This window comes from Lissotriton helveticus, chromosome 11, assembly GCF_964261635.1.
Source record: "Lissotriton helveticus chromosome 11, aLisHel1.1, whole genome shotgun sequence".
NCBI classification, from domain to species: Eukaryota; Metazoa; Chordata; class Amphibia; order Caudata; family Salamandridae; genus Lissotriton; species Lissotriton helveticus.
The window spans coordinates 1100765908-1100792920 of record NC_136072.1 but is presented as its reverse complement, the minus strand read 5'-3'; positions in this window follow the sequence as shown (position 1 = coordinate 1100792920).

Sequence of the window (27013 nt, the reverse complement as noted above, 5' to 3'; positions counted from 1 at the left end):
CAGGGAAGACATGGCTTGGCAGTTCGGGCTGGACTGTTCCCATAAGGCACAGGGTCAGACTGATTTGCATATAGCCATGTCTGAACTGGGGTGCCTGAGTGAACTAAAGAATGGTGATGGATTAAACCCAGATCAGTTGACTGGGGGTGAGTGTTTGATTTATACAAACGCTCCGTCCATCATCCCCTTTTGTATCGCTTTGTTCGCCCTAAGTGTGGCAGGGTATGCTCAGACGTGAGTCCCTTGTTCACTTGGCCACTGGATTCAAGATAGCCTGGCTGATGAGGATTATGAATCCGAAACCGGTCCCAGGATGCTTGTTTCCGGTCCAGGGAAGACATGGCTTGGCAGTTCGGGCTGGACTGTTCCCATAAGGCACAGGGTCAGACTGATTTGCATATAGCCATGTCTGAACTGGGGTGGCTGAGTGAACTAAAGAATGGTGATGGATTAAACCCAGATCAGTTGACTGGGGGTGAGTGTTTGATTTATACAAACGCTCCGTCCATCATCCCCTTTTGTATCGCTTTGTTCGCCCTAAGTGTGGCAGGGTATGCTCAGACGTGAGTCCCTTGTTCACTTGGCCACTGGATTCAAGATAGCCTGGCTGATGAGGATTATGAATCCGAAACCGGTCCCAGGATGCTTGTTTCCGGTCCAGGGAAGACATGGCTTGGCAGTTCGGGCTGGACTGTTCCCATAAGGCACAGGGTCAGACTGATTTGCATATAGCCATGTCTGAACTGGGGTGGCTGAGTGAACTAAAGAATGGTGATGGATTAAACCCAGATCAGTTGACTGGGGGTGAGTGTTTGATTTATACAAACGCTCCGTCCATCATCCCCTTTTGTATCGCTTTGTTCGCCCTAAGTGTGGCAGGGTATGCTCAGACGTGAGTCCCTTGTTCACTTGGCCACTGGATTCAAGATAGCCTGGCTGATGAGGATTATGAATCCGAAACCGGTCCCAGGATGCTTGTTTCGGGTCCAGGGAAGACATGGCTTGGCAGTTCGGGCTGGACTGTTCCCATAAGGCACAGGGTCAGACTGATTTGCATATAGCCATGTCTGAACTGGGGTGGCTGAGTGAACTAAAGAATGGTGATGGATTAAACCCAGATCAGTTGACTGGGGGTGAGTGTTTGATTTATACAAACGCTCCGTCCATCATCCCCTTTTGTATCGCTTTGTTCGCCCTAAGTGTGGCAGGGTATGCTCAGACGTGAGTCCCTTGTTCACTTGGCCACTGGATTCAAGATAGCCTGGCTGATGAGGATTATGAATCCGAAACCGGTCCCAGGATGCTTGTTTCCGGTCCAGGGAAGACATGGCTTGGCAGTTCGGGCTGGACTGTTCCCATAAGGCACAGGGTCAGACTGATTTGCATATAGCCATGTCTGAACTGGGGTGGCTGAGTGAACTAAAGAATGGTGATGGATTAAACCCAGATCAGTTGACTGGGGGTGAGTGTTTGATTTATACAAACGCTCCGTCCATCATCCCTTTTTGTATCGCTTTGTTCGCCCTAAGTGTGGCAGGGTATGCTCAGACGTGAGTCCCTTGTTCACTTGGCCACTGGATTCAAGATAGCCTGGCTGATGAGGATTATGAATCCGAAACCGGTCCCAGGATGCTTGTTTCCGGTCCAGGGAAGACATGGCTTGGCAGTTCGGGCTGGACTGTTCCCATAAGGCACAGGGTCAGACTGATTTGCATATAGCCATGTCTGAACTGGGGTGGCTGAGTGAACTAAAGAATGGTGATGGATTAAACCCAGATCAGTTGACTGGGGGTGAGTGTTTGATTTATACAAACGCTCCGTCCATCATCCCCTTTTGTATCGCTTTGTTCGCCCTAAGTGTGGCAGGGTATGCTCAGACGTGAGTCCCTTGTTCACTTGGCCACTGGATTCAAGATAGCCTGGCTGATGAGGATTATGAATCCGAAACCGGTCCCAGGATGCTTGTTTCGGGTCCAGGGAAGACATGGCTTGGCAGTTCGGGCTGGACTGTTCCCATAAGGCACAGGGTCAGACTGATTTGCATATAGCCATGTCTGAACTGGGGTGGCTGAGTGAACTAAAGAATGGTGATGGATTAAACCCAGATCAGTTGACTGGGGGTGAGTGTTTGATTTATACAAACGCTCCGTCCATCATCCCCTTTTGTATCGCTTTGTTCGCCCTAAGTGTGGCAGGGTATGCTCAGACGTGGGTCCCTTGTTCACTTGGCCACTAGATTCAAGATAGCCTGGCTGATGAGGATTATGAATCCGAAACCGGTCCCAGGATGCTTGTTTCCGGTCCAGGGAAGACATGGCTTGGCAGTTCGGGCTGGACTGTTCCCATAAGGCACAGGGTCAGACTGATTTGCATATAGCCATGTCTGAACTGGGGTGGCTGAGTGAACTAAAGAATGGTGATGGATTAAACCCAGATCAGTTGACTGGGGGTGAGTGTTTGATTTATACAAACGCTCCGTCCATCATCCCCTTTTGTATCGCAGCGGACAAAAAGCGGCAGATGTTGGGATTGCTGGAAGCGATGTTGGCAAAGCACAAGGTGGCAGTCCTGGACATTCAGGTGCTGTTAGGACACCTACATTTTGCATGCAGAGTGGTGCGAGTGGGGAGGACTTTCTGTAGGCGTTTGGGTAGGGCGCTGGCGGGCAACAGGCCCCCACACCACCACGTGCGCTTGTCGGTGGGCGTGCGGGAGGATCTGCGGATGTGGCGGTTTTTCTTGAACCAGTTCAACGGTGTGCCCTTACAGCGGGACGTGGACATGGTTTGGGATGTACAGATTTTCTCAGATGCGGTGGGCAGCGACGGTTTCGGTTTGTACTGGAACGGGAAATAGTGTGCGGAGGGCTGGCCCCGGGAGTGGCGCGGGGGAGGGGCAGGAGCATTGCTTTTCTGGAGCTTTTCCCTTTGGTGGTGGCGATTTGGTTGTGGGGAGAGGTGCTCGCACACCGACGAGTGACTTTCCGTGTGGACAATATGGCTGTGGTACAAGTGGTGAATCGGCAGTCAGCCAGGGATGAGCAGGTGTTGAAGCTGTTGCGTGTGTTTGTGCTTGGATGCTTGCGGCATGACATTGCTTTCCGCGCGGAGCACGTCACGGGAATCCACAATGACATTGCGGATGCCTTGTCTCGTTCGCAGTGGGGGAGATTCCGTGGGTTGGCCGAGGACGCAGAGCGGGAGCCGATGCCCATGCCGACGCAGCTGTGGCGAGTGGGCAACACCGGATGTTACAGCTGGTTCTAGGATCGTTGGCGGCCTCGACCAAGACAATGTATGTGGAGGCCTGGGGGGAGTTTTTGGCGTCCGGGGCGAGGTGGAGGCCACCGGGAGTGGAAAGGTGGGAAGATGTAGTCCGATTTATGCTCTCCCTGATAGATAGGGGTCTCAGGAGGGTGACCATAGCGGGCAAGTTAGCGGGGATATCTTTCATGGGTAAACTGTGTTGGGGCTACGCACCTTCCGCGGGAGAGCTTGGGTCAAGGATGTTGGAGGTTGGGCACGGGAGTGCGGGCGGGCAGGGGTGCTGCGGCGGCCGCTGTCGGAGGAGCTGTTAAGGAGAGTGGTGGAGGTGTTGCATGTGGTGTGTAGGGATGAGCGGGAAACGTACTTGTTTGCGACACTGATGGTGTGGATGTTTGCGGGGGCCTTTCAGGTGTCTGAAATGGTGGGCGGGAGAACGGCCCGGGGTCCGGGGTGGACGGAGGTGCGGTTGGGGGAGCGTGAAGTGAACATTTGGCTGCGGCAGTCAAAGAAAGACCAGCGTTGTGCAGGGGCCTGGGTGACGTTGCGGGAGGGGGGGTGTCTGGCGTGCCCGGTGCGCTGGGGTTGGGCCTGGAACGGTGCACGGCGGGGGGATGAGCTGGTGTTTCAGCATGCGGATGGAACTCGGGCAACGGGGCCGCAGTTGCTGGGGGTGCTGTGGAAGGCGCTGGGCCGGTTGGGGGTCGATGGCAGACAGTATGGCACCCATTCTTTTCGAATTGGGTCGGCGTCGGAAGCGCATCGGCGAGGTTACGGGTGAGAGGCCATCATGCTACCGGCGGTATGTGCGTAGCTCGGAGTTGGCGTAAGGCGCGCTGGATGTTGGGGGGTCACATTTACTTACATTTGTTTTTCGTTTTAGGTTCGGTGGCGGGTCCTGCGGCACAGGTAATATTGATTTGGATTGTGGGCCATTCATTTGTAAAGAGAGCGAAGTTGCAGGCCCAGGATAGCTATTTCGGGGAGAACCTGGGCTTTAATCCTGATCTGTTTCAGGTGGTGTGGATGCGGAGGGGGGGCATGCGCTGGAAGGAACTCCTGGCTACATTGAATGGTATGGTGCACGGAGGGCGATGCCCAGATGTGTTGGTTCTCCACCTGGGGGAGAACGATATGGTGCGGGAGACGGGCCTGGTGTTAATGATGGCAATGCGGCGGGATTTTGCGGAATTGAGGAGACGTTGGGCCGGTTGTTCGGTGGTATGGACGGAACTGGTGCCGAGAAGGGTGTGGCGCGGGGCGAGTCGGCCGCAGGCGGTAGACAAGGCGCGGAAAAAGATAAATGTGGAAATGGTGCGTTTCTGTCGGCATTTAGGGTTTGCGAGGATTTGGCACAAGGATATTCACTATGATGCCCCGGAACTGTTCAGGGGTGATGGGGTACACCTCTTTAGGATCGGGATGGATTTGTACCTGCTGGAGCTTCGGGAGGTGTTGGCCCGTTTGTTGGGCGTGCACCGGGAGTAGGACCCTGGGTTTTCAGTGTTGGTTCAGGATTTGCTGCGCAGAGCGGAGTGGGGGGGCAGGGAAAGGGGGAGGCGGTGCATTCACCTGCATCCACCTTTCCCTGGGTGGCGGAGTTTGTTTGGGATGTTGGACAAGTTTTGGCGGGAGTTCGGTATTTTGTCGTTAAGTTTGGGGACTTGGGGAACGGGAGCGGGGAAAGGGTAAACAGTTTGGGGGTTACATTAGAGGGTAGTTTGGTTACAGTTGCAATAGGACAGATAGGAATGGAGGTATTGTGAGGTTTTGGATTTAAGAGGTAGGGGAGAAATTTGGATATGCATAGGATATAATGCTGTTATATATTGTTATGTTGCGGGGCGGAGGGATATTATCATGTGGGATCGTAGGGGCGAAGGGAATAAAACAAAAAGGGGGTCAGGTAACTCGATGTTTAGAGATCTGTTAGTTTTGTAAGGCAGTTTGCCAGTTTGGTAATAATGTGATGTGCACCTGTTTCAATAAAGCGGCCTTTTACAGACACAAAATGGTAGTCGGTTGTGCTTGCCTCCCTCTCTCCCTCCCAAGGAGGGTTTGGGGGGCAGCCGAGCCGCGAGGTCTGCCCCCCGGGCAGTTTTCGGAGGGGGAGGGAGCAAGACATGGGCGCGGCCATTTTGCCGTTTTTGGGCTGCTTGGGTATAGCCCAAAAGCAGCCCAAATCCCGTGTTTTGTAGCCCAAGGATAAAAGAGGCTTCCCGCTTTCCCCAGCCACCATTTTAGGTATTGAAACCTGGTGGCTGGGAGCGGCTTGTAGTAAATTTGTTCCCACCCTAAGGTTTTGTTTCTTTTTAAGGTTTTTTTTCCCTTGGATATTACTTTGGGGGGATAAGAATGTTTGAAGGATGCAGTTTTGGGACAGTTGCACAGGGTGGGGATATTTTGTATGTTGTCTCTGGAAGCAGGTGCAGGCGGAGTTTGTTTGGGATGTTGGCCAAGTTTTGGCGGGAGTTCGGTATTTTGTCATTAAGTTTGGAGACTTGGGGAACGGGAGCGGGAAAAGGTAAACAGTTTGGAGGTTAGATTAGAGGGTAGTTTGGTTACAGTTGCAATAGGACAGATAGGAATGGAGGTATTATGAGGTTTTGGATTTAAGAGGTAGGGGAGAAATTTGGACATGCATAGGATATAATGCTGTTATATATTGTTATGTTGCGGGGTGGAGGGATATTATCATGTGGGATCGTAGGGGCGGAGGGAGAAAAACAAAAAGGGGGTCAGGTAACTCGATGTTTAGAGAGGTGTTAGTTTTGTAAGGCAGTTTGCCAGTTTGGTAATAATGTGATGTGCACCTGTTTCAATAAAGCGGCCTTTTACACACACAAAATGGTAGTCGGTTGTGCTTGCCTCCCTCTCTCCCTCCTAATCTGGTGAATTGTGTGCTGATTGAGTTCAATGTGTATTTTATACTTGGACTGTCTTTTTGGTTGAAACTTTTAGGGCTGTGTGCAAAATAAAGTTAATTTAATGATGATGGGTTCAATGCAATGATGTAGAGGTGGTGGGGGCAGGAGTCGCTGGGTGCACCGGAGTGAATTTAAGACATGATGGCTGAGATAGTCAGGGTGGTGAGCGGAGACCAAGTGGTAATGGTTTGGCTGATGTTCGCTGGTTGGTTGAGGTTGTTGGGGTTTCGGGTTTCGGGTTTGGAGGTTGAAATTGTTGTAGATGTTGGTGATCTTGCTGTGGAATTAGCCTGAGAGTGTATCGCAGAGTTTTTGGAAGGGGTGAACGGTGTTCTCTTTGGTTGTTGGGTTGGAGAATTCTTTGACCGTTTTTGAAGAGTTCCTTTGTGTGGTTAGCCGCAGAGTCGATGCGGTGGTGATGGCTGCTTTCTTGGCTTCTTGGATGTGCCAGTGGAAGTTGCTGAATGGTTTGAACCGTTTGAACTGTCACCTTCCTAATAACAAGCATTGACAAAGCCAATGTTTTTTGCTTGTATTTTGAGTCCTGGTGAAAACATTGCTATAAGCTAACTGCTGCAATGGAAAACACAATATTGAAACTATTGCTTTCTCCATACAGTATATAAATGAGACCAAAAATGTTATGTGTGTTAAATCAGTGTACTGTTGAAATGTAAAATATTCCATTGTGCATTACAATGCCATCACTCTATATACGGCGGAATGTGTACACTAAACAGCCAATAGCATGAAGTGAGAGAGAAAACTCTTATGAACGGGGACACAGACCAATCTATGTACAGTTTAAAGAATTGGTAATATTAGGTCAGAGAGACAATTACACACTTAAGCCAGACCTAAAAACCACCACCTACCATTATGAAAATAAACAAAAACTAAAAAAGTAAAGAAGCAGGGTACAATGTGCCATGTTTAAGGTTTCACTCTATAGCATATTCTGATGCAGTATCCTTATAATCAAGCTAATACCTATCCGATGAACTGCAAATATAATGTGCTATTATCAGATATGTTCGAAGTATATGGGCTTGATTCACAAAGATATATTACACTTTTGTGTAAGTTTACGCTTGCTTTAGTAGCTTTACTAATTTTTGATATTCACAAACCACGGGTGTAATTTTACTAGCAGTACAATAACGAGTAGTAAAATTACACTTCTAGTTTGTGAATACCAAAACAGTAGTATAGTTACTGCAAAGTGTAAAGTTAGTTTTGTGAATCAGGCCCTACATGGCCTCATTTACATAGGTAAACAAACACTTAGTTTACACTTGCTGTATTAACTTTACAATTTTTGGTATTCACAAACTACGAGTGAAATTTTACTACTGGTAACTTTACTACTAGTAAAATTACTCTTGCAGTTTGTGAATACCAAAAAGTAGTAAAGTTACTACATCAAGTGTAAACTTCAACAAAAGGGTACGTTGACTTTCGTAAATGGGGACTTCAATTTTTGGGAGCATTCAGTGTGGGGTTCATATTATTTTTTATTTGGGGATTCGAATGGCTTTTTGATTGTGACTCTTCATCTTTCTTTTTAATTGACAGCCCCAAGTACACAACTGTTAAATGACTTGAGGGATAATAAAAATGTGATGTTGTCGAGTGATGTATCCAAACTTGTTCTCAATTCATAGATCGGAAATGCTTCCTGTCTACAGCATCATAAAATCAATCTTCCGCCCTGAGTTATGTGCGTGTCATTAGATCACATTGACTTGGCACTGAGCCAAAATAACATGTCTGGGCTTAGAGATTCCACTTCAAGGAGGCTGCTCCTGTTTTATGAGCTACTGGGGACAGCTACTGATGTGTTTCTTTATTTGTCTTAACATGAATATTTATGAAATCATTGTAATGTTGGTGGAGGAGTCCATAGGGGTCTTATGTGTTATTACCAGGACCACAATCTGCTTTCCTCAACGAAAGGAGCACAAACTCCCTGATTAATTACAATCCCTTTCCAGACCCTTTCACACGGGCAGAAGAGCCTCGGAAATCGCTGAGTGATGCTTCTGAACTGATGACAGGGCCCAGACACAGCCTGACGTATGACTGATCCTGCACAGACCTAACCTGCTTTCCCAGATGCACTGGCATATTTCCCTCTAAGCCTGATATCTTTAGCCAGTTCCAGGAAACCACAAGGGGGCAAATAGAAAAACTGGTGGTGCGGCTGTCTGTCTGTCCAAGTATCTACAGCCCCTTCTTGCAACAAGTGGCACAGTGCAGTTAGCCACAGCACACCCCTGCTTGATCCACAGAACTACAAGTGGTGGATGAGACAGGAAGCCCTTATATATTCACCCTATTACCTTTCGATGGATTACCCATGTACCTGTTGCAGTAAATGGCAAATTGACTATGAGGTCACAATTTATACTGAAATAAGAGACAATTGGGCAGTGGTATAGGGCAGAGATCCTTTCTAAGCGACCGTACATATTCTGTACCGGATCCCCGGATTGCCTGGATCCCACAGTGACAGAGAGGGGAGACTCCCCGCTCTCCCTACACTATCACAGCTGTTGTTATAAAGTTTGTGGAGTATCTTGTCTTTCCCTCCTTGGGCGTCTGTAGTTGGTTTTGGGTGGATCCAAAGGGTTTAAGTGGAAAGAATCTTCTCATTACCTCCCTTGCATTGCTACTGTAACCATCACCTGGTGAACCCTCCCTACAACGCTACTGTAACCGATGCTACTGTAACCGTTCCCTAGTGAACCCTCCCTACAACGCTACTGTAACCGTTCCCTAGTGAACCCTGCCTATAACGCAACTGTAACCGATGCTACTGTAACCGTTCCCTGGTGAACCCTCCCTACAACGCTACTGCAACCGATGCTACTGTAACCGTTCCCTAGTGAACCCTCCCTACAACGCTACTGTAACCGTTCCCTGGTGAACCCTCCCTACAACGCTACTGTAACCGATGCTACTGTAACCGTTCCCTAGTGAACCCTCCCTACAACGCTACTGTAACCGTTGCTACTGTAACTGTTCCATAATGAACCCTCCCTACAGTGCTACTGTAACCGTTCCCTGGTGAACCCTCCATACAATGCTACTGTAACCGTTCCCTGGTGAACCTTCCCTGCAATGCTACTGTAACCGTTCCCTGGTGAACCTTCCCTACAATGCTACTCTAACCATTCCCTGGTGAACCCTCCCTACAACGCTACTGCAACCGATGCTACTGTAACCGTTCCCTAGTGAACCCTCCCTACAACGCTACTGTAACCGTTCCCTGGTGAACCCTCCCTACAAAGCTACTGTAACCGTTGCTACTGTAACTGTTCCCTAATGAACCCTCCCTACAATGCTACTGTAACCGTTCCCTGGTGAACCCTCCCTACAACGCTACTGTAACCGATGCTACTGTAACCGTTCCCTAGTGAACCCTCCCTACAACGCTACTGTAACCGTTGCTACTGTAACTGTTCCATAATGAACCCTCCATACAATGCTACTGTAACCGTTCCCTGGTGAACCCTCCATACAATGCTACTGTAACCGTTCCCTGATGAACCTTCCCTGCAATGCTACTGTAACCGTTCCCTGGTGAACCTTCCCTACAATGCTACTCTAACCATTCCCTGGTGAACCCTCCTACAATGGTACTGTAACCGATCCCTAGTGAACCCTCCCTACAATGCTACTGTAAACGTTCCCTAATGAACCCTCCCTGCAATGCTACTGTAACCGTTCCCTGGTGAACCCTCCCTACAATGCTACTGTAACCGTTCCCTGGTGAACCCTCCCTACAATGCTACTGTAACCGTTCCCTGGTGAACCTTCCCTGCAATGCTACTGTAACCGTTCCCTGGTGAACCTTCCCTACAATGCTACTGTAACCGTTCCCTGGTGAAACCTCCTACAATGCTACTGTAACCGTTCCCTGGTGAACCTTCCCTGCAATGCTACTGTAACCGATCCCTAGTGAACCCTCCCTACAATGCTACTGTAACAGTTCCCTGGTGATCCCTCCCTGCATTGCTACTGTAACCTTTCCCTAATGAACCCTCCCTACAATGCTACTGTAACCGTTCCCCGGTGAACCCTCCCTACAATGCTACTGTAACCGTTCCCTGGTGAACCTTCCCTGCAATGCTACTGTAACCGTTCCCTGGTGAACCCCCCTACAATGCTACTGTAACCGTTTCCTGGCGAACCCCCCTACAATGCTACTGTAACCGTTCTCTCGTGAACCCTAACAACAATGTTACTGTAACTGTTCCCTGGTGAACCATCCTACAATTCCACTGTAACCGTTCCCTGGTGAACACTCCCTACAATGCTACTGTAACCGTTCCCTGGTGCACCCTCCCTACAATGCTACTGTAACCGTTCGCTGGTGAACCCGCCCTACAATTCTACTGTAACCGTTCCCTAATGAACCCTCCATACAATGCTACTGTAAACCGTTCCCTGGTGAACCTTCCCTGCAATGCTACTGTAACTGTTCCCTGGTGAATCTTCCCTACAATGCTACTGTAATCGTTCCCTGGTGAACCTTCCCTACAATGCTACTGTAACCGTTCCCTGGTGAACCCTCCTACAATGCTACTGTAACCGTTCCCTGGTGAACTTTCCCTGCAATGCTACTATAACCGATCCCTAGTGAACCCTCCCTACAATGCTACTGTAACTGTTCCCTATTGAACCCTCCCTACAATGCTACTGTAACCATTCCCTGGTGTACCTTCCTTACAATGCTACTGTAACCGTTCCCTTGTGAACCTTCCCTGCAATGCTACTGTAACCATTCCCTGGTGAACCCCCACTAAAATGCTACTTTAACCGTTCGCTGGTGAACCCCCCTACAATGTTACTGTAACCGTTCCTTGGTGAACCCCTCCTACAATGCTACTGTAACCGTTTTCTGGTGAACCCTAACTACAATGCTACTGTAACCGTTCCCTGGTGAACCCCCTACAATGCTACTGTAACCGTTCCCTGGTGAACCCTCCCTACAATGCTACTGTAACCGTTGCTACTATAACTGTTCCCTGGGGAACCCTCGCTACAACGCTACTGTAACCGTTCCGTGGTGAACCCGCCCCACAATGCTGCTGTAGCCGTTCCCTGGTAAACCCTCCCTTCAACGCTGATGTAACCGTTCCCTGGTGAACCCCCCTACAATGCTACTGTAACCGTTGCTACTGTAACCGTTCCCTAGTGAACCCTCCCTACCACGCTGCTGTAACCGTTCCCTGGTGAACCCCCCTACAATGCTACTGTAACTGTTCCCTGGTGAACCCTCCCTACAATGCTACTGTAACCGTTCCCTGGTGAACCCTCCCTACAACGCTACTGTAACCGTTGCTACTGTAACCTTTCCCTAATGAATCCTCCCTACAATGCTACTGTAACCATTCCCTGGTGAACCCTCTCTACAATGCTACTGTAACCGTTCCCTAGTGAACCCTCTCTACAATGCTACTGTAACCGTTCCCTAATGAACCCTCCCTACAACGCTGCTGTAATCGTTCCCTGGTGAACCCTCCCTACAATGCTACTGTAACCTTGCTACTGTAACCATTCCCTAGTGAACCCTCTCTACAATGCTACTGTAGCCATTCCCTGGTGATCCCTCCCTACAATGCTACTGTACCCGTTCCCTGGTGAACCCTCCCTACAATGCTTCTGTACCTGTTCCCTAGTGAACCCTCCCTACAATGCTACAGTAACTGTTGCCTGGTGAACCCTCCCTACAATGCTACTGTAACCGTTGCTACTGTAACCGTTCCCTAGTGAACTCTCCCTACAATGCTACTGTATTCATTCCCTGGTGATCCCTCCCTACAATGCTACTGTAACTGTTCCCTGGTGAACCCTCCTGCAACGCTACGGTAACCATTCCCTAATGAACTCTCACTACAATGCTACAGTAACTGTTCCCTGGTGAACCCTCCCTACATCGCTACTGTTACCGATCCCTAGTGAACCCTCTCTACAATGCTACTGTAACCGTTCCCTAGTGAACCCTCTCTACAATGCTACAGTAACCATTCCCTGGTGAACCCTCCCTACAACGCTACTGTAACCGTCTCCTGGTGAACCCTTCCTACAATGCCACAGTAACCATTCCCTGATGTACCCTCCCTACAATGCTACTGTATCCGTTCCCTGGTGAACCCTCCATACAATGCTACTGTAACTGTTCCCTGGTGAACCCCCCTGCAACGCTATGGTAACCATTCCCTAGTGAACCCCCCCTACATTGCTACTGTAACCATTGCTTCTATAACCGTTCCCTAGTGAACTCTCCCTACAATGCTACTGTAGCGTTCCCTGGTGAACCTTCCCTGCAATGCTACTGTAACTGTTCCCTGGTTAACCCTCCCTACAACGCTACTGTAACCGTTCCCTGGTGAACCCTCCCTACAAGGCTACTGTAACCGATCCCTGGTGAACCCTCCCTGCAATGCTACTGTAACCATTCCCTTGTGAACCCTCCCTACAATGCTACTGTAACCGTTCCCTGGTGAACCCTCCCTACAATGCTACTGTAACTGTTCCCTGGTGAACCCTCCCTACAATGCTACTTTAACCGTTCCCTGGTGAACTCTCCCTACATTTCTACTGTAACCGTTCCCTGACGATCCCTCCCTACATTGCTACTGTAACCATTCCCTGGTGAACCCTCCCTGCATTGCTACTGTAACCTTTCCCTGGTGATCCCTCCCTGCATTGCTACTGTAACCTTTCCCTGGTGAACGCTCCCTACAATGCTGCTGTAGCCGTTCCCTAGTGAACCCTCCCTGCAATGCTACTGTAACCATTCCCTGGCGAACCCTCCCTACATTTCTACTGTAACCGTTCCCTGGCGATCCCTCCCTACATTGCTACTGTAACCGTTCCCTGGTGAACCCTCCCTACATTGCTACTGTAACCTTTCCCTGGTGATCCCTCCCTGCAATGCTACGATAACCATTCCCTAGTGAACCCTCACTACAATGCTACAGTAACTGTTCCCTGGTGAACCCTCCCTACAACGATACTGTACCCGATCCCTAGTGAACCCTCTCTACAATGCTACTGTAAGCGTTCCCTAGTGAACCCTCTCTACAATGCTACAGTAACCATTCCCTGGTGAACCCTCCCTACAACGCTACTGTATCCGTTCCCTGGTGAACCCTCCATACAATGCTACTGTAACTGTTCCCTGGTGAACCCCCCTGCAACGCTACGGTAACCATTCTCTAGTTAACCTCCCCTACATTGCTACTGTAACCATTGCTTCTATAACCGTTCCCTAGTGAACTCTCCCTACAATGCTACTGTAACCGTTCCCTGGTGAACCTTCCCTGCAATGCTACTGTAACTGTTCCCTGGTTAACCCTCCCTACAACACTACTGTAACCGTTCCCTGGTGAACTCTCCCTACAAGGCTACTGTAACCGTTCCCTGGTGAACCCTCCCTGCAATGCTACTGTAACCATTCCCTTGTGAACCCTCCCTACAATGCTACTGTAACCGTTCCCTGGTGAACCCTCCCTACAATGCTACTGTAACTGTTCCCTGGTGAACCCTCCCTACAATGCTACTGTAACCGTTCCCTGGTGAACTCTCCCTACATTTCTACTGTAACCGTTCCTTGGCGATCCCTCCCTATATTGCTACTGTAACCGTTCCCTGGTGAACCCTCCCTGCATTGCTACTGTAACCTTTCCCTGGTGATCCCTCCCTGCATTGCTACTGTAACCTTTCCCTGGTGAACGCTCCCTACAATGCTGCTGTAGCCGTTCCCTAGTGAACCCTCCCTGCAATGCTACTGTAACCATTCCCTGGTGAACCCTCCCTACATTTCTACTGTAACCGTTCTCTGGCGATCCCTCCCTACATTGCTACTGTAACCGTTCCATGGTGAACCCTCCCTACATTGCTACTGTAACCTTTCCCTGGTGATCCCTCCCTGCAACGCTACGGTAACCATTCCCTAGTGAACCCTCTGTACAATGCTACAGTAACCATTCCCTGGTGAACCCTCCCTACAACGCTACTGTAACCGTCCCCTGGTGAACCCTCACTGCAATGCTACTTTAACCATTTCCTAATGAACCCTCCCTACAATGCCACAGTAACCATTCCCTGGTGAACCCTCCCTACAATGCTACTGTAACCGTCCCCTGGTGAACCCTCCCTACAATGCTACAGTAACTGTTCCCTTGTGAACCCTTCCTACAACGCTACTGTATCCGCTCCCTGGTGAACCCTCCATACCTTGCTACTGTAACTAATCCCTGGTGAACCCCCCTGCAACGCTACTGTAACCGTTCCCTAGTGAACCCTCTGTACAATGCTACAGTAACCATTCCCTAGTGAACCCCCCCTACATTGCTACTGTAACCATTGCTTCTATAACCGTTCCCTAGTGAACCCTCCCTACAATGCTACTGTAGCCGTTCCCTGGTGAACCTTCCCTGCAATGCTACTGTAACTGTTCCCTGGTGAACCCTCCCTACAACGCTACTGTAACCGTTCCCTGGTGAACCCTCCCTACAAGGCTACTGTAACCATTCCCTTGTGAACCCTCCCTACAATGCTACTGTAACCGTTCCCTGGTGAACCCTCCCTACAATGCTACTGTAGCTGTTCCCTGGTGAACCCTCCCTACAATGCTACAGTAACCGTTCCCTGGCGAACCCTCCCTACAATGCTACTGTAACCGTTCCCTGGTGAACCCTCCCTACAATGCTACTGTAGCTGTTCCCTGGTGAACCCTCCCTACAATGCTACAGTAACCGTTCCCTGGCGAACTCTCCCTACATTTCTACTGCAACCGTTCCCTGGTGAACCCTCCCTACAATGCTACTGTAACCGTTCCCTGGTGAACCCTCCCTACATTTCTACTGTAACCGTTCCCTGGCGATCCCTCCCTACTTTGCTACTGTAACCGTTCCCTGGTGATCCATCCCTGCATTGCTACTGTAACCTTTCCCTGGTGAACGCTCCCTACAATGCTGCTGTAGCCGTTCCCTAGTGAACCGTCCCTGCAATGCTACCGTAACCGTTCCCCCGTGAACCCTCCCTGCAATGCTACTGTAACCGTTCCCTGGTGATCCATCCCTGCATTGCTACTGTAACCTTTCCCTGGTGAACCCTCCCTGCAATGCTACTGTAACCATTCCCTGGTGAACCGTCCCTGCAATGCTACCGTAACCGTTCCCCCGTGAACCCTCCCTGCAATGCTACTGTAACCGTTCCCTGGTGAACCCTCCCTACATTGCTACTGTAACCGTTCCCTGGTGAACCCTCCCTACATTGCTACTGTAATCGTTCCCTGTTGATCCCTCCCTGCATTGCTACTGTAACCTTTCCCTGGTGAACGCTCCCTACAATGCTGCTGTAGCTGTTCCCTAGTGAACCCTCCCTGCAATGCTACTGTAACCATTCCCTGGTGAACCCTCCCTGCAATGCTACTGTAATCGTTCCCTACTGAACCCTCCCTGCACTGCTACTGTAACCATTCTCTGGTGAACCCTCCCTGCAATGCTACTGTAAACTTTCCCTGGTGAACCCTCCCTGCAATGCTACCGTAACCGTTCCCCAGTGAACCTTGCCTGCAATGCTACTGTAACCGTTCCCTGGTGAACCCTCCCTACATTTCTACTGTAACTGTTCCCTGGAGATCCCTCCCTAAATTGCCACCGTAACCGTTCTCTGGTGATTCCTCCCTGCATTGCTACTGTAACCGTTCCCTGGTGAACCCTCCCTACATTTCTACTGTAACTGTTCCCTGGAGATCCCTCCCTAAATTGCCACTGTAACCGTTCCCTGGTGATTCCTCCCTGCATTGCTACTGTAACCGTTCCCTGGTGATTCCTCCCTGCATTGCCACTGTAACCGTCACCGGTGAACCCTCCCTACAGTTCTGCTGTAACCGTCCCCTGGTGAACCCTCCCTACATTTCTACTATAACTGTTCCCTGGCGATCCCTCCCTAAATTGCCACTGTAACCGTTCCCCGGTGAACACTCCCTACATTGGTACTGTAACCGTTCCCTGGTGATCCCTCCCTGCATTGCCACTGTAACCGTTCCCCGGTGAACCCTCCCTACAATGCTACTGTAACCGTTCCCTGGTGAACTCTCCCTACATTTCTACTGTAACCGTTCCTTGGCGATCCCTCCCTATATTGCTACTGTAACCGTTCCCTGGTGAACCCTCCCTGCATTGCTACTGTAACCTTTCCCTGGTGATCCCTCCCTGCATTGCTACTGTAACCTTTCCCTGGTGAACGCTCCCTACAATGCTGCTGTAGCCGTTCCCTAGTGAACCCTCCCTGCAATGCTACTGTAACCATTCCCTGGTGAACCCTCCCTACATTTCTACTGTAACCGTTCTCTGGCGATCCCTCCCTACATTGCTACTGTAACCGTTCCATGGTGAACCCTCCCTACATTGCTACTGTAACCTTTCCCTGGTGATCCCTCCCTGCAACGCTACGGTAACCATTCCCTAGTGAACCCTCTGTACAATGCTACAGTAACCATTCCCTGGTGAACCCTCCCTACAACGCTACTGTAACCGTCCCCTGGTGAACCCTCACTGCAATGCTACTTTAACCATTTCCTAATGAACCCTCCCTACAATGCCACAGTAACCATTCCCTGGTGAACCCTCCCTACAATGCTACTGTAACCGTCCCCTGGTGAACCCTCCCTACAATGCTACAGTAACTGTTCCCTTGTGAACCCTTCCTACAACGCTACTGTATCCGCTCCCTGGTGAACCCTCCATACCTTGCTACTGTAACTAATCCCTGGTGAACCCCCCTGCAACGCTACTGTAACCGTTCCCTAGTGAACCCTCTGTACAATGCTACAGTAACCATTCCCTAGTGAACCCCCCCTACATTGCTACTGTAACCATTGCTTCTATAACCGTTCCCTAGTGAACCCTCCCTACAATGCTACTGTAGCCGTTCCCTGGTGAACCTTCCCTGCAATGCTACTGTAACTGTTCCCTGGTGAACCCTCCCTACAACGCTACTGTAACCGTTCCCTGGTGAACCCTCCCTACAAGGCTACTGTAACCATTCCCTTGTGAACCCTCCCTACAATGCTACTGTAACCGTTCCCTGGTGAACCCTCCCTACAATGCTACTGTAGCTGTTCCCTGGTGAACCCTCCCTACAATGCTACAGTAACCGTTCCCTGGCGAACCCTCCCTACAATGCTACTGTAACCGTTCCCTGGTGAACCCTCCCTACAATGCTACTGTAGCTGTTCCCTGGTGAACCCTCCCTACAATGCTACAGTAACCGTTCCCTGGCGAACTCTCCCTACATTTCTACTGCAACCGTTCCCTGGTGAACCCTCCCTACAATGCTACTGTAACCGTTCCCTGGTGAACCCTCCCTACATTTCTACTGTAACCGTTCCCTGGCGATCCCTCCCTACTTTGCTACTGTAACCGTTCCCTGGTGATCCATCCCTGCATTGCTACTGTAACCTTTCCCTGGTGAACGCTCCCTACAATGCTGCTGTAGCCGTTCCCTAGTGAACCGTCCCTGCAATGCTACCGTAACCGTTCCCCCGTGAACCCTCCCTGCAATGCTACTGTAACCGTTCCCTGGTGAACCCTCCCTACATTGCTACTGTAACCGTTCCCTGGTGAACCCTCCCTACATTGCTACTGTAATCGTTCCCTGTTGATCCCTCCCTGCATTGCTACTGTAACCTTTCCCTGGTGAACGCTCCCTACAATGCTGCTGTAGCTGTTCCCTAGTGAACCCTCCCTGCAATGCTACTGTAACCATTCCCTGGTGAACCCTCCCTGCAATGCTACTGTAATCGTTCCCTACTGAACCCTCCCTGCACTGCTACTGTAACCATTCTCTGGTGAACCCTCCCTGCAATGCTACTGTAAACTTTCCCTGGTGAACCCTCCCTGCAATGCTACCGTAACCGTTCCCCAGTGAACCTTCCCTGCAATGCTACTGTAACCGTTCCCTGGTGAACCCTCCCTACATTTCTACTGTAACTGTTCCCTGGAGATCCCTCCCTAAATTGCCACTGTAACCGTTCTCTGGTGATTCCTCCCTGCATTGCTACTGTAACCGTTCCCTGGTGATTCCTCCCTGCATTGCTACTGTAACCGTTCCCTGGTGAACCCTCCCTACATTTCTACTGTAACTGTTCCCTGGAGATCCCTCCCTAAATTGCCACTGTAACCGTTCCCTGGTGATTCCTCCCTGCATTGCTACTGTAACCGTTCCCTGGTGATTCCTCCCTGCATTGCCACTGTAACCGTCACCGGTGAACCCTCCCTACAGTTCTGCTGTAACCGTCCCCTGGTGAACCCTCCCTACATTTCTACTATAACTGTTCCCTGGCGATCCCTCCCTAAATTGCCACTGTAACCGTTCCCCGGTGAACACTCCCTACATTGGTACTGTAACCGTTCCCTGGTGATCCCTCCCTGCATTGCCACTGTAACCGTTCCCCGGTGAACCCTCCCTACATTGGTACTGTAACCTTCCCCTGGTAAAGCCTCCCTGCAATGCTACTGTAACCGTTCCTTCGAACAGGCTTTAAACACACACACATTTCCCCCAAAGCAAATGTCTGAAGCCAAAGATTCTTGCTTTCCGTAGGAGTAAGGAGAGCCATCAACAGTCTGTAGAAACTCTTCAAGATAGTACAAAAGTTCAGAACATCCCACTACAGGACAGCTGCCACCCCTCACTTACAAGAACATTGCACTGCAAAGTTCAGAAGATCAGATCAGCCACTGTACACCACCCACACTTTTACTCCGCAGTCATACTACCAACACAACAACCATCTGCCAGATATGCCTCATTTACACCCATCCGTCAAACACTCACACTGCTCCAACCTCCTGCTAGCAGCTTCTACTGTTGACCCTGAGACCCTGGGCTCGTAAAAAACACACGTGAGCGACTAATGCACTAATAACATAATAACATAATATAACATAACGTGTATTCGCACGTTCACCCGGTGGTATCTTGGTGCTGAAAACAGATGCTTATTGTTACCCAAGTCAATGGTTTGCCGCTGCACTCCCAGAAACACAGACGGTCCCAATAACTGCCTTTATAACCAGGCCCATTTCAGCAGACTTAGACCCAGATGTATGACCCTTATATTTTACGACTCGCAAATAGCGCCTCTTTGCTACTCGCAATTTGTGACTCGCAAAATGCAATGTACAACAGAGTCACAGGCACTGTTAGTGATTCCTAGTGGGGTCACAAATTTCCTCCCTCATTAATATTCACGAGGCAGGTGCAATTTGCGACCCCATCAGGGATGGCTGGCACTCCCAGGGATGGTGGCCTGCTGGGGTCAGCAGACCACCATGTCAATGACTGCTTTTTTAATAAAGCTGTTTTCTTTTATGCAGCCAGTTTTCCTTAAAGGAAAATGGGATGCATTTAAAAAAGAAAAATGAAACTTTTCAGTTTAATTTTTTAAGGGCAGGCAGTGGTCCCTTGCACCACTGCCTGCCCTTAAAAAATATTTTCACTCACACTCACAAAGGGGAAGGGGTCCCCTTGGGACCCCTTCCCGTTTGCGAGTGGCTAACCACCTACTTGAAGTAGGTGGTAACCTGCAAGTGTTTTGCAATGGCAAATGCGGTCTCAAAACAATCATACATTGCAGTTGAACTCGCCATTAGGACGGAACGCCCTTGGCACGCCCCTTCCTAATAGTGAGCAGCAAACCATATTTTGTGAATCAGTAATAGGTTACTGACTCACTAAATAGGGTTTGTAAATGGGGCAGACCAATTTTGCGGTCGCAAACGGGCCAAATTCCTTTTTGCGACCGCAAAACAGGGTCATACTTCTGCCCCAATGTCCCTGCTGTCCTTAAATGCTCCCTGTAACTTCCACCTCAAAATAGCAACGAGAAGGCCACCAGACCAGACCATAATTGGTCTTGTGTGGAGCTCCAAGAGGTCAGTGCTGCTCTCCTGCCTGTCCTCTGCACCAGTCCCTGCCAGATTTTATAAAAAAGAGCCTCCGACTCTGCAGGGCTTGTGCCACCTCAGTCACTCTGGGTGACAAACATCCAAAGCACAGGAGGTAGCAGGGTCTACTTTGTCCACATCTCTTTGCACTAGTTCTTACCTCACTCCTCAATCCTCATCACTCCCTCCTCAATTAACACTCCTCATCCCTCCCTCCTCAATTCCCACTCCTCATCCCTCCCTCCACACTCCTCCTCTCTCTTTCCTCATTCTTCACACCACAATTTTCACTTGCGATTCCTAACGCCACTTCCCTCACTACTCAATCTCCACTCCTCATCCCTCACTCTGCAACTCTCTCTCCTCATTTCCCACTCCTTATCCCGCACTCCTCAATTCTCAAGTACATTACTCACTCTTCTTTTCTCACTGTTCATCCCTCATGCCTCATTCCTCACTCAAATCCCACTCCTCAACCTTCATTCCTCAATCCTCATCCCTCACTCTTCATCCCTCACTCCTCAATCCTCATCCCTCACTCCTCGTTCATCACTCCTCAATTCCCAGTCCTCATCCCTCACTCTTCATCCCTCACTCCTCAATCCTCATCCCTCACTCCTCGTTCATCACTCCTCAATTCCCAGTCCTCATCCATCACTCTTCATCCCTCACTCCTCAATCCTCATCCCTCACTCCTCATCTCTCACTCCTCAATTCCCACTCCTCATCCCTCACTCTTCATCCCTCACTCCTCAATCCTCATCCCTCACTCCTCGTTCATCACTCCTCAATTCCCAGTCCTCATCCATCACTCCTCATCTCTCACTCCTCAATTCCCACTCCTCATCCCTCACTCTTCATCCCTCACTCCTTAATCCTCATCCCTCACTCCTCGTTCATCACTCCTCAATTCCCAGTCCTCATCCCTCACTCTTCATCCCTCACTCCTCAATCCTCATCCCTCACTCCTCGTTCATCACTCCTCAATTCCCAGTCCTCATCCATCACTCTTCATCCCTCACTCCTCAATCCTCATCCCTCACTCCTCATCTCTCACTCCTCAATTCCCACTCCTCATCCCTCACTCTTCATCCCTCACTCCTCAATCCTCATCCCTCACTCCTCGTTCATCACTCCTCAATTCCCAGTCCTCATCCATCACTCCTCATCTCTCACTCCTCAATTCCCACTCCTCATCCCTCACTCTTCATCCCTCACTCCTCAATCCTCATCCCTCACTCCTCGTTCATCACTCCTCAATTCCCAGTCCTCATCCATCACTCCTCATCTCTCACTCCTCATCTCTCACTCCTCAATTCCCACTCCTCATTCCTCACTCCTCATTCCTCAGTCCTCATTCTTCACTGCTCATTCCTCACCCCTCAATCCTCATCACTCACTCTTCATTCCTCACTCCTCACTCCTCAATTCTCATCCCTCACTCCTCATAAGTCATCAAGAAAGAGCATCAGCTGTCTCGTGCTTTCATTATGGAAGAACCTTTGCTGGACGGTATAATTAAATGTACAAACATGTCCATACTACTGTACTTATTGGTCACTGAGTGTGTGGGTAGTTGGCCCTCTAACTGCTCAGTACCTGATCACCTGACCAGCTATCAGTCCAAAATAAAATGTTTGGCCGGCATAAAAGAACCCCCAAACATAGGTTACAACTCTAACACAATCGCATTCGCTGTTGTCCATGTCATTGTCCTACTTTGAAATGTACATTTAGATTCACAAAGATACATCTAGAGTCACACCTCAAGCACCACTGGCACCCCCAGGCTCCTGGCCCTTTTCTGAAATGTGTACATCGCCCTCTTCCATTTATCAGCCACTTCCCTGCCCCCCAACACAAATATTCTTAATACTGGGCTGGTACTCAACAAGCTCTCCTTCCTGCAACATCATCCTGAATTCCCCAGCATCATTTGTGGCACCTAATCCACTGGGCTGACCATGACAGACAGGTGAGTTTTATCTTTAAGTTGACCTGCATTCCTCCGCCCCCCCCCCAAAAAAAATATCATTTCCTACTGAGCTTTTTACTTTTCTATCAACAGCTCAAGATGTTGAAAGGCAGATTTTGGGTTGTTAGCTGCACAGAATTCTACAGGGCCCTTGTAAGGGACTTTTAAACCCTCTGAAAAGTCTTGAATTATGAAGTCAGATCCCTCTTGGTCATCAAATTCAAAGGTTTGTCCCGTTTTCTCCCTACGATAGGGGTTAGCAGGCTGACGTCTTCAAGTTCCTGCTGTCCATTTGTCCTCATTACATTTCTCAGCCTCCAGACATGCTCATCATTTTCCTGCGGAGGACCTGGACCCACAACTTTAACTGCTGTCCTACTTACAACGGGACAAGCCTGATGTCGGAATCTGTGGCTTGCCCTAGTAGAGATTGGCTATCCTTGAATTTCCAAAGCTATCACCCTGGGGACCTGCCTCTGATTTCCTTCACATGCTTTTCATTGTGTTTTCCAAAATGCTTATCATTGGTTTTATTATATAAATGTTCACTTACATCCTTCACTTCTGGAAACAATTGGCTAAATATGACATCCCCTCTTGTGTTATTATCACCAAATCCTACCGCCACTTCAGAAATGCCTCCTGAAGTTTCACTTTCCATTTTGTCAGCCCAGGTTAACCCAAGCCTCTTTTAATAATATGTATCTCTGGTCCCCTTCCTTGAACACTGATGCAAACACACTGATATCGTATACTCTGAGCACCTTCTTCTGCCCTACACCGCCTTCTGATTGTGGTCTTCTGCAGTGTGGAAAGCCTGATTTGCAGGAGGTTGTTAAATGGAAGTTGGGTATTACAACATGACGTATTATTCTGACTATACATCTGGTCATCTGCGGCCAGTAGAGGAGGCTGAGCATTCTTTCCACCAGGAGGCCTGTGGCTCTTCTGATTTAGGAAGAAGTTGTGCTTTGCGGCAAAGGCCCCTGGGTGCAACTTTCTGAGAAACAGCTATGTTTCTTATCTGGTTTGGGGTCTCTCAATGGGGTTCCGAATTTCATATACCGCAGTCAATGATTTCTGGGTGCGAAGCCAGATTAGGGTGACCAACTGGCATGGGTGCAAATTCAGGACGGTGAGTGTAAAAATTCAGGACAAAGGGTCAAAATTCAGGACAGAAATTCAGGACAGGAGGCCAAAATTCAAGACAAAAAATCAGGGCAAAAGGTATGCTTTACAGACACATCAGTGGATGCCATGCAATAGTATATAAACAAATAGGCAAAGAACATAAGTACTAGTCACTTCTCCTGCCCTGTCATTTTCTCCTGAGCGCTCACTTCTCCTGCCCCGTCATCGCTTCTTACCTGTCATTTCCCCTGCCCCTTCACTGCTCCTGCCCAGTCACTGCTCCTGCCCGTTCACTGCTCCTGCCCAGTCACTTCTGCCCCATCACTTCTCCTGTCCCGTCACTTCACCTGTCCCATCACTTCTCCTGTCCGTCAGTTCTTCTGCCCCGTTCAATGCTCCTGTCCGTTCACTGCTCCTGCCTGGCCACCGCTCCTGCTCATGCCTAATCACCGCTCCTACCCCATCACTTCCACTGCCCCATCACTTCTTCTGCTCCGTCACTTCTCCTGCCCCGTCAATCTCTTGGAGCTTCTCGCAGTTGAACAGCACAGCTCGCTGTAATTAATCTCCAAAATTACAGACAAAAGGCGCCCGTAAAAGGAATGATTACGGACAACGGACATCATACCAAAATTACAGATGGTCCATGAAATTTACGGACTGTTGGTCACCCTAAGCTGGATCCCTGCTTCCCTTGGGGCCTATCTGTTTGTTGGTTGTCTCTGGACAGACTTGAGAGAGGGTCTCGGAGAACTGGAGAGGGGGCATGGGGTCTCAGGACGACAGGGCCTCCCAGGAGATGCACTCCATGGTGGCGGTGTAGAATACAGATGCAAAACAACAGTTGATGGACAGAATGCAGAACAATGTCATACATTCACCCCAGTACAGAGATCTGGGCCTAAATCCATCGTTTTTTTGCTCACCACACCACCCCAATTCAGACATGGCCATATGCAAATCAGCCTTGACCCTGTGCCTCAGAATACAGGGCACCGGAGAAGGCGCACGGTCTTGAGAGAAGGGATGGCCTGGCCCCTGGAATGAAGGGACTTCCAGAAGACATGTGGTCTGGGAGAGGACAGGACCCAGGAGGTGTCAGGGCCTTCCAGAGGTTCGAGGCATGGAGAGAGGGGATGACAGGGCCTTCCAGAGGTTCTGGAGAGGGAGAGGGAGGGGGACCTTGGAGAAGACAGAGAGCGGAGGACAGGGCCCCGACTCCTGGAAGGAAAGGTCTTCCAGAGGCAGGCGGTCTGGAGCGGGGAGGACAGACAGGAAGACGCACGCTTCTGATGGCCTTGTATCTTGTCTCCAGGCATGACATGCTGCCCTCGGAACCATCCTGATATCTCGCATTTGGCTTCCCTTGGCGGTCCTGCTCTCCTGCGATTGTAAATGTAATCGCCTCCAGTCCTGCCTCCCACCAGGGATCCTCCCCAATCCTAAAAATATTCCTTCTATCCTCAGTCACCGGCCAGCTTTAAATAAAACGTTTGCTTCCTTGCAGGAAGTTGAACCCCCTGCAGTCTGAATAGAGTTCATTGGAGCGATGACAAGTTTGCATTTTTGCTGTCAGTCGAGAATTAACAGTGTGAGGTTGTACAGCTGTGGCTCCACAAAGCCCCGGTGGAGAGGGAGGGAGGGGGTGTGGAGGAGGGGGGCAGCATATGTGGGGTGCGGTGGGTTGTGGGGGGAGTTCAGAGAGGAAGAGAACCAATGGCAGACCTGTATTGGGTCCTAAAGCTGCAAAAAGCAGCAACGCCGCCTAGTGCCCTGATGTCTTGCATGCATTGTATTGTATTGTATTGTAATTGCCTTTATATAGCTCTTACTACCCCTGGCGTGGCGACGAAGCGCTTTTTCAGCGAGTAGCACGCTACTCCGGGACCTATAGAGGATTAGTGTTGAATTAGTATAGTGAAACATGCAAGTACATTTTAAGTGGTGGATAGGTTAGTCAGTTATTTGGATTTGGAATGATAGCAGAAGGATAGAGGAGGAAAATGGTTTGTATTTATAAACGCTTGTTACCCCTGATGGGGTGCTGACACATGCTATTCAGGAAGCCCACAAAGGATTAGTGGTGAATTAAAATGGTGATATATGAAGTAATTTCAGTGGTGGATATTAGTCAGTTATTTGGAGTGAGAAGGATAGCAGAGGGATAAAGGGGGAAGAAAGGTTTGCATTCATATAGCATTTGTTACCCCTGATGGGTGTTGAAGAGCTTTTCTGGCGAGTAGTACGCCACTCCGGAACCCATAAAGGATTAGTGGTGAATTAGTTTAGTTGAATATGGAATTTGAGAAGTGAACATGTTAGACTGTTAATTTTCATTGAAAAGGATAGTGGAGGGATAAAAGAGTGAAATATGTTTTTTTGTTTGTTTTTGTTTTAACAGTAGGAGGAGGCTTTTGGATGAGTAAACATGAGTTTTGGAGGGGAGGAGTCAGAGGGAAAAGTTTAAAAAGGTTTGTTTTAGGGGATCTGTATATTGAAAGAGGTGTCAGATGATGCAAGGAGGGGTGGAGTAGGAGAGAGTCTAGAAAAGGTTATTTTGAGGATCATAGTAGTGGCATGGGGTTTGGGATAAATGAGAGTGGATGTGGAGGATATATTGATAGATATATAGGATGAGAGCTAGGGTAGTGCATTGGAAATGCCAAATTAGAAGAAAGTGACACATATATAGATCCATAAGTACCATAAGTTGTGGATGTGGATGGTGTGGGCTGGGTATTGCTAAATGGGTTCATGGGCAGCATTTCTGGCCCTGGCCCAGGTCCGTCTCGAACAGGCTCAAACAGGCAACTGCCCTTGTCCTCTCCCCCCTTAACAGGTTCAAACAGGCAACTGCCCTTGTCTTCTCCACCCTTAGCCTCAACGCCCGGGCTGAGACGCCCCAACCGTGGCCTTTTATAGACCTAGTAATCAGGTGAGCCCTTCAGGCAATGGAAACCCTAGCCCTAACACTATCCAATCACAACACTAACCCTAAAATCTAGAAACAATAGGAGACCAGGGCATTACAGCCAATCTTAGCCCTAGTCCAAGCACCCAATCAGTTCAAAAACCCTGATTTCTACGTCCAGTAGAGGCCCTAGCCCTACCAGTAGTCCCAACCCAAGTCCATGCAGCTAATGGGACAGGAAGCCCTAGTCCCTACTTCCAATAGAAAGTTCTCAAGATCCCCAAGTCGGCCCAAGTAAGGCCCCACCGGCACTTTTGCACCCTCGGAATGTCACTTTTTAGACGTTCCAGTGGCGCAGTGTGCTACCGCAGATTTATAAGGCCACATAAAGCCACTTTACATGACTTTTCATGGCCTTAGAAATATGTGTCCCTTTTCACGCAGAAAAATGTGCCCTTTTCGGGACGTTCCATGAGTGTTGCTGTGGTTGATCCTATGCAACACCCAATGAACCTGACACATTCCCAAATTTATGAGCAATGGTAAGCCTGGGAATGCATCAGGATCTAACGCCACCACTCTAACGCTAACCCAGGGGTGGAGTTAGGGAGGTGCAACAAAGAGAAATGAACAATTCGTACTTGTGCTTTCCTTTTTGTATGTGTGCTGCAGATGGAAACCGCTTGAATTTAAAGATTTTGTTCAGGAAGTTTTAACCTTCCTGCACAAAGTCAATGAGCCCCGCAATGCAGGCACCCTTGCACAATGGTGCAAAGGGAGCTGCATTGGCTCACGGCAGCCCATTGTGTGCCGGCGGTGGGGAAAAGGCCAGG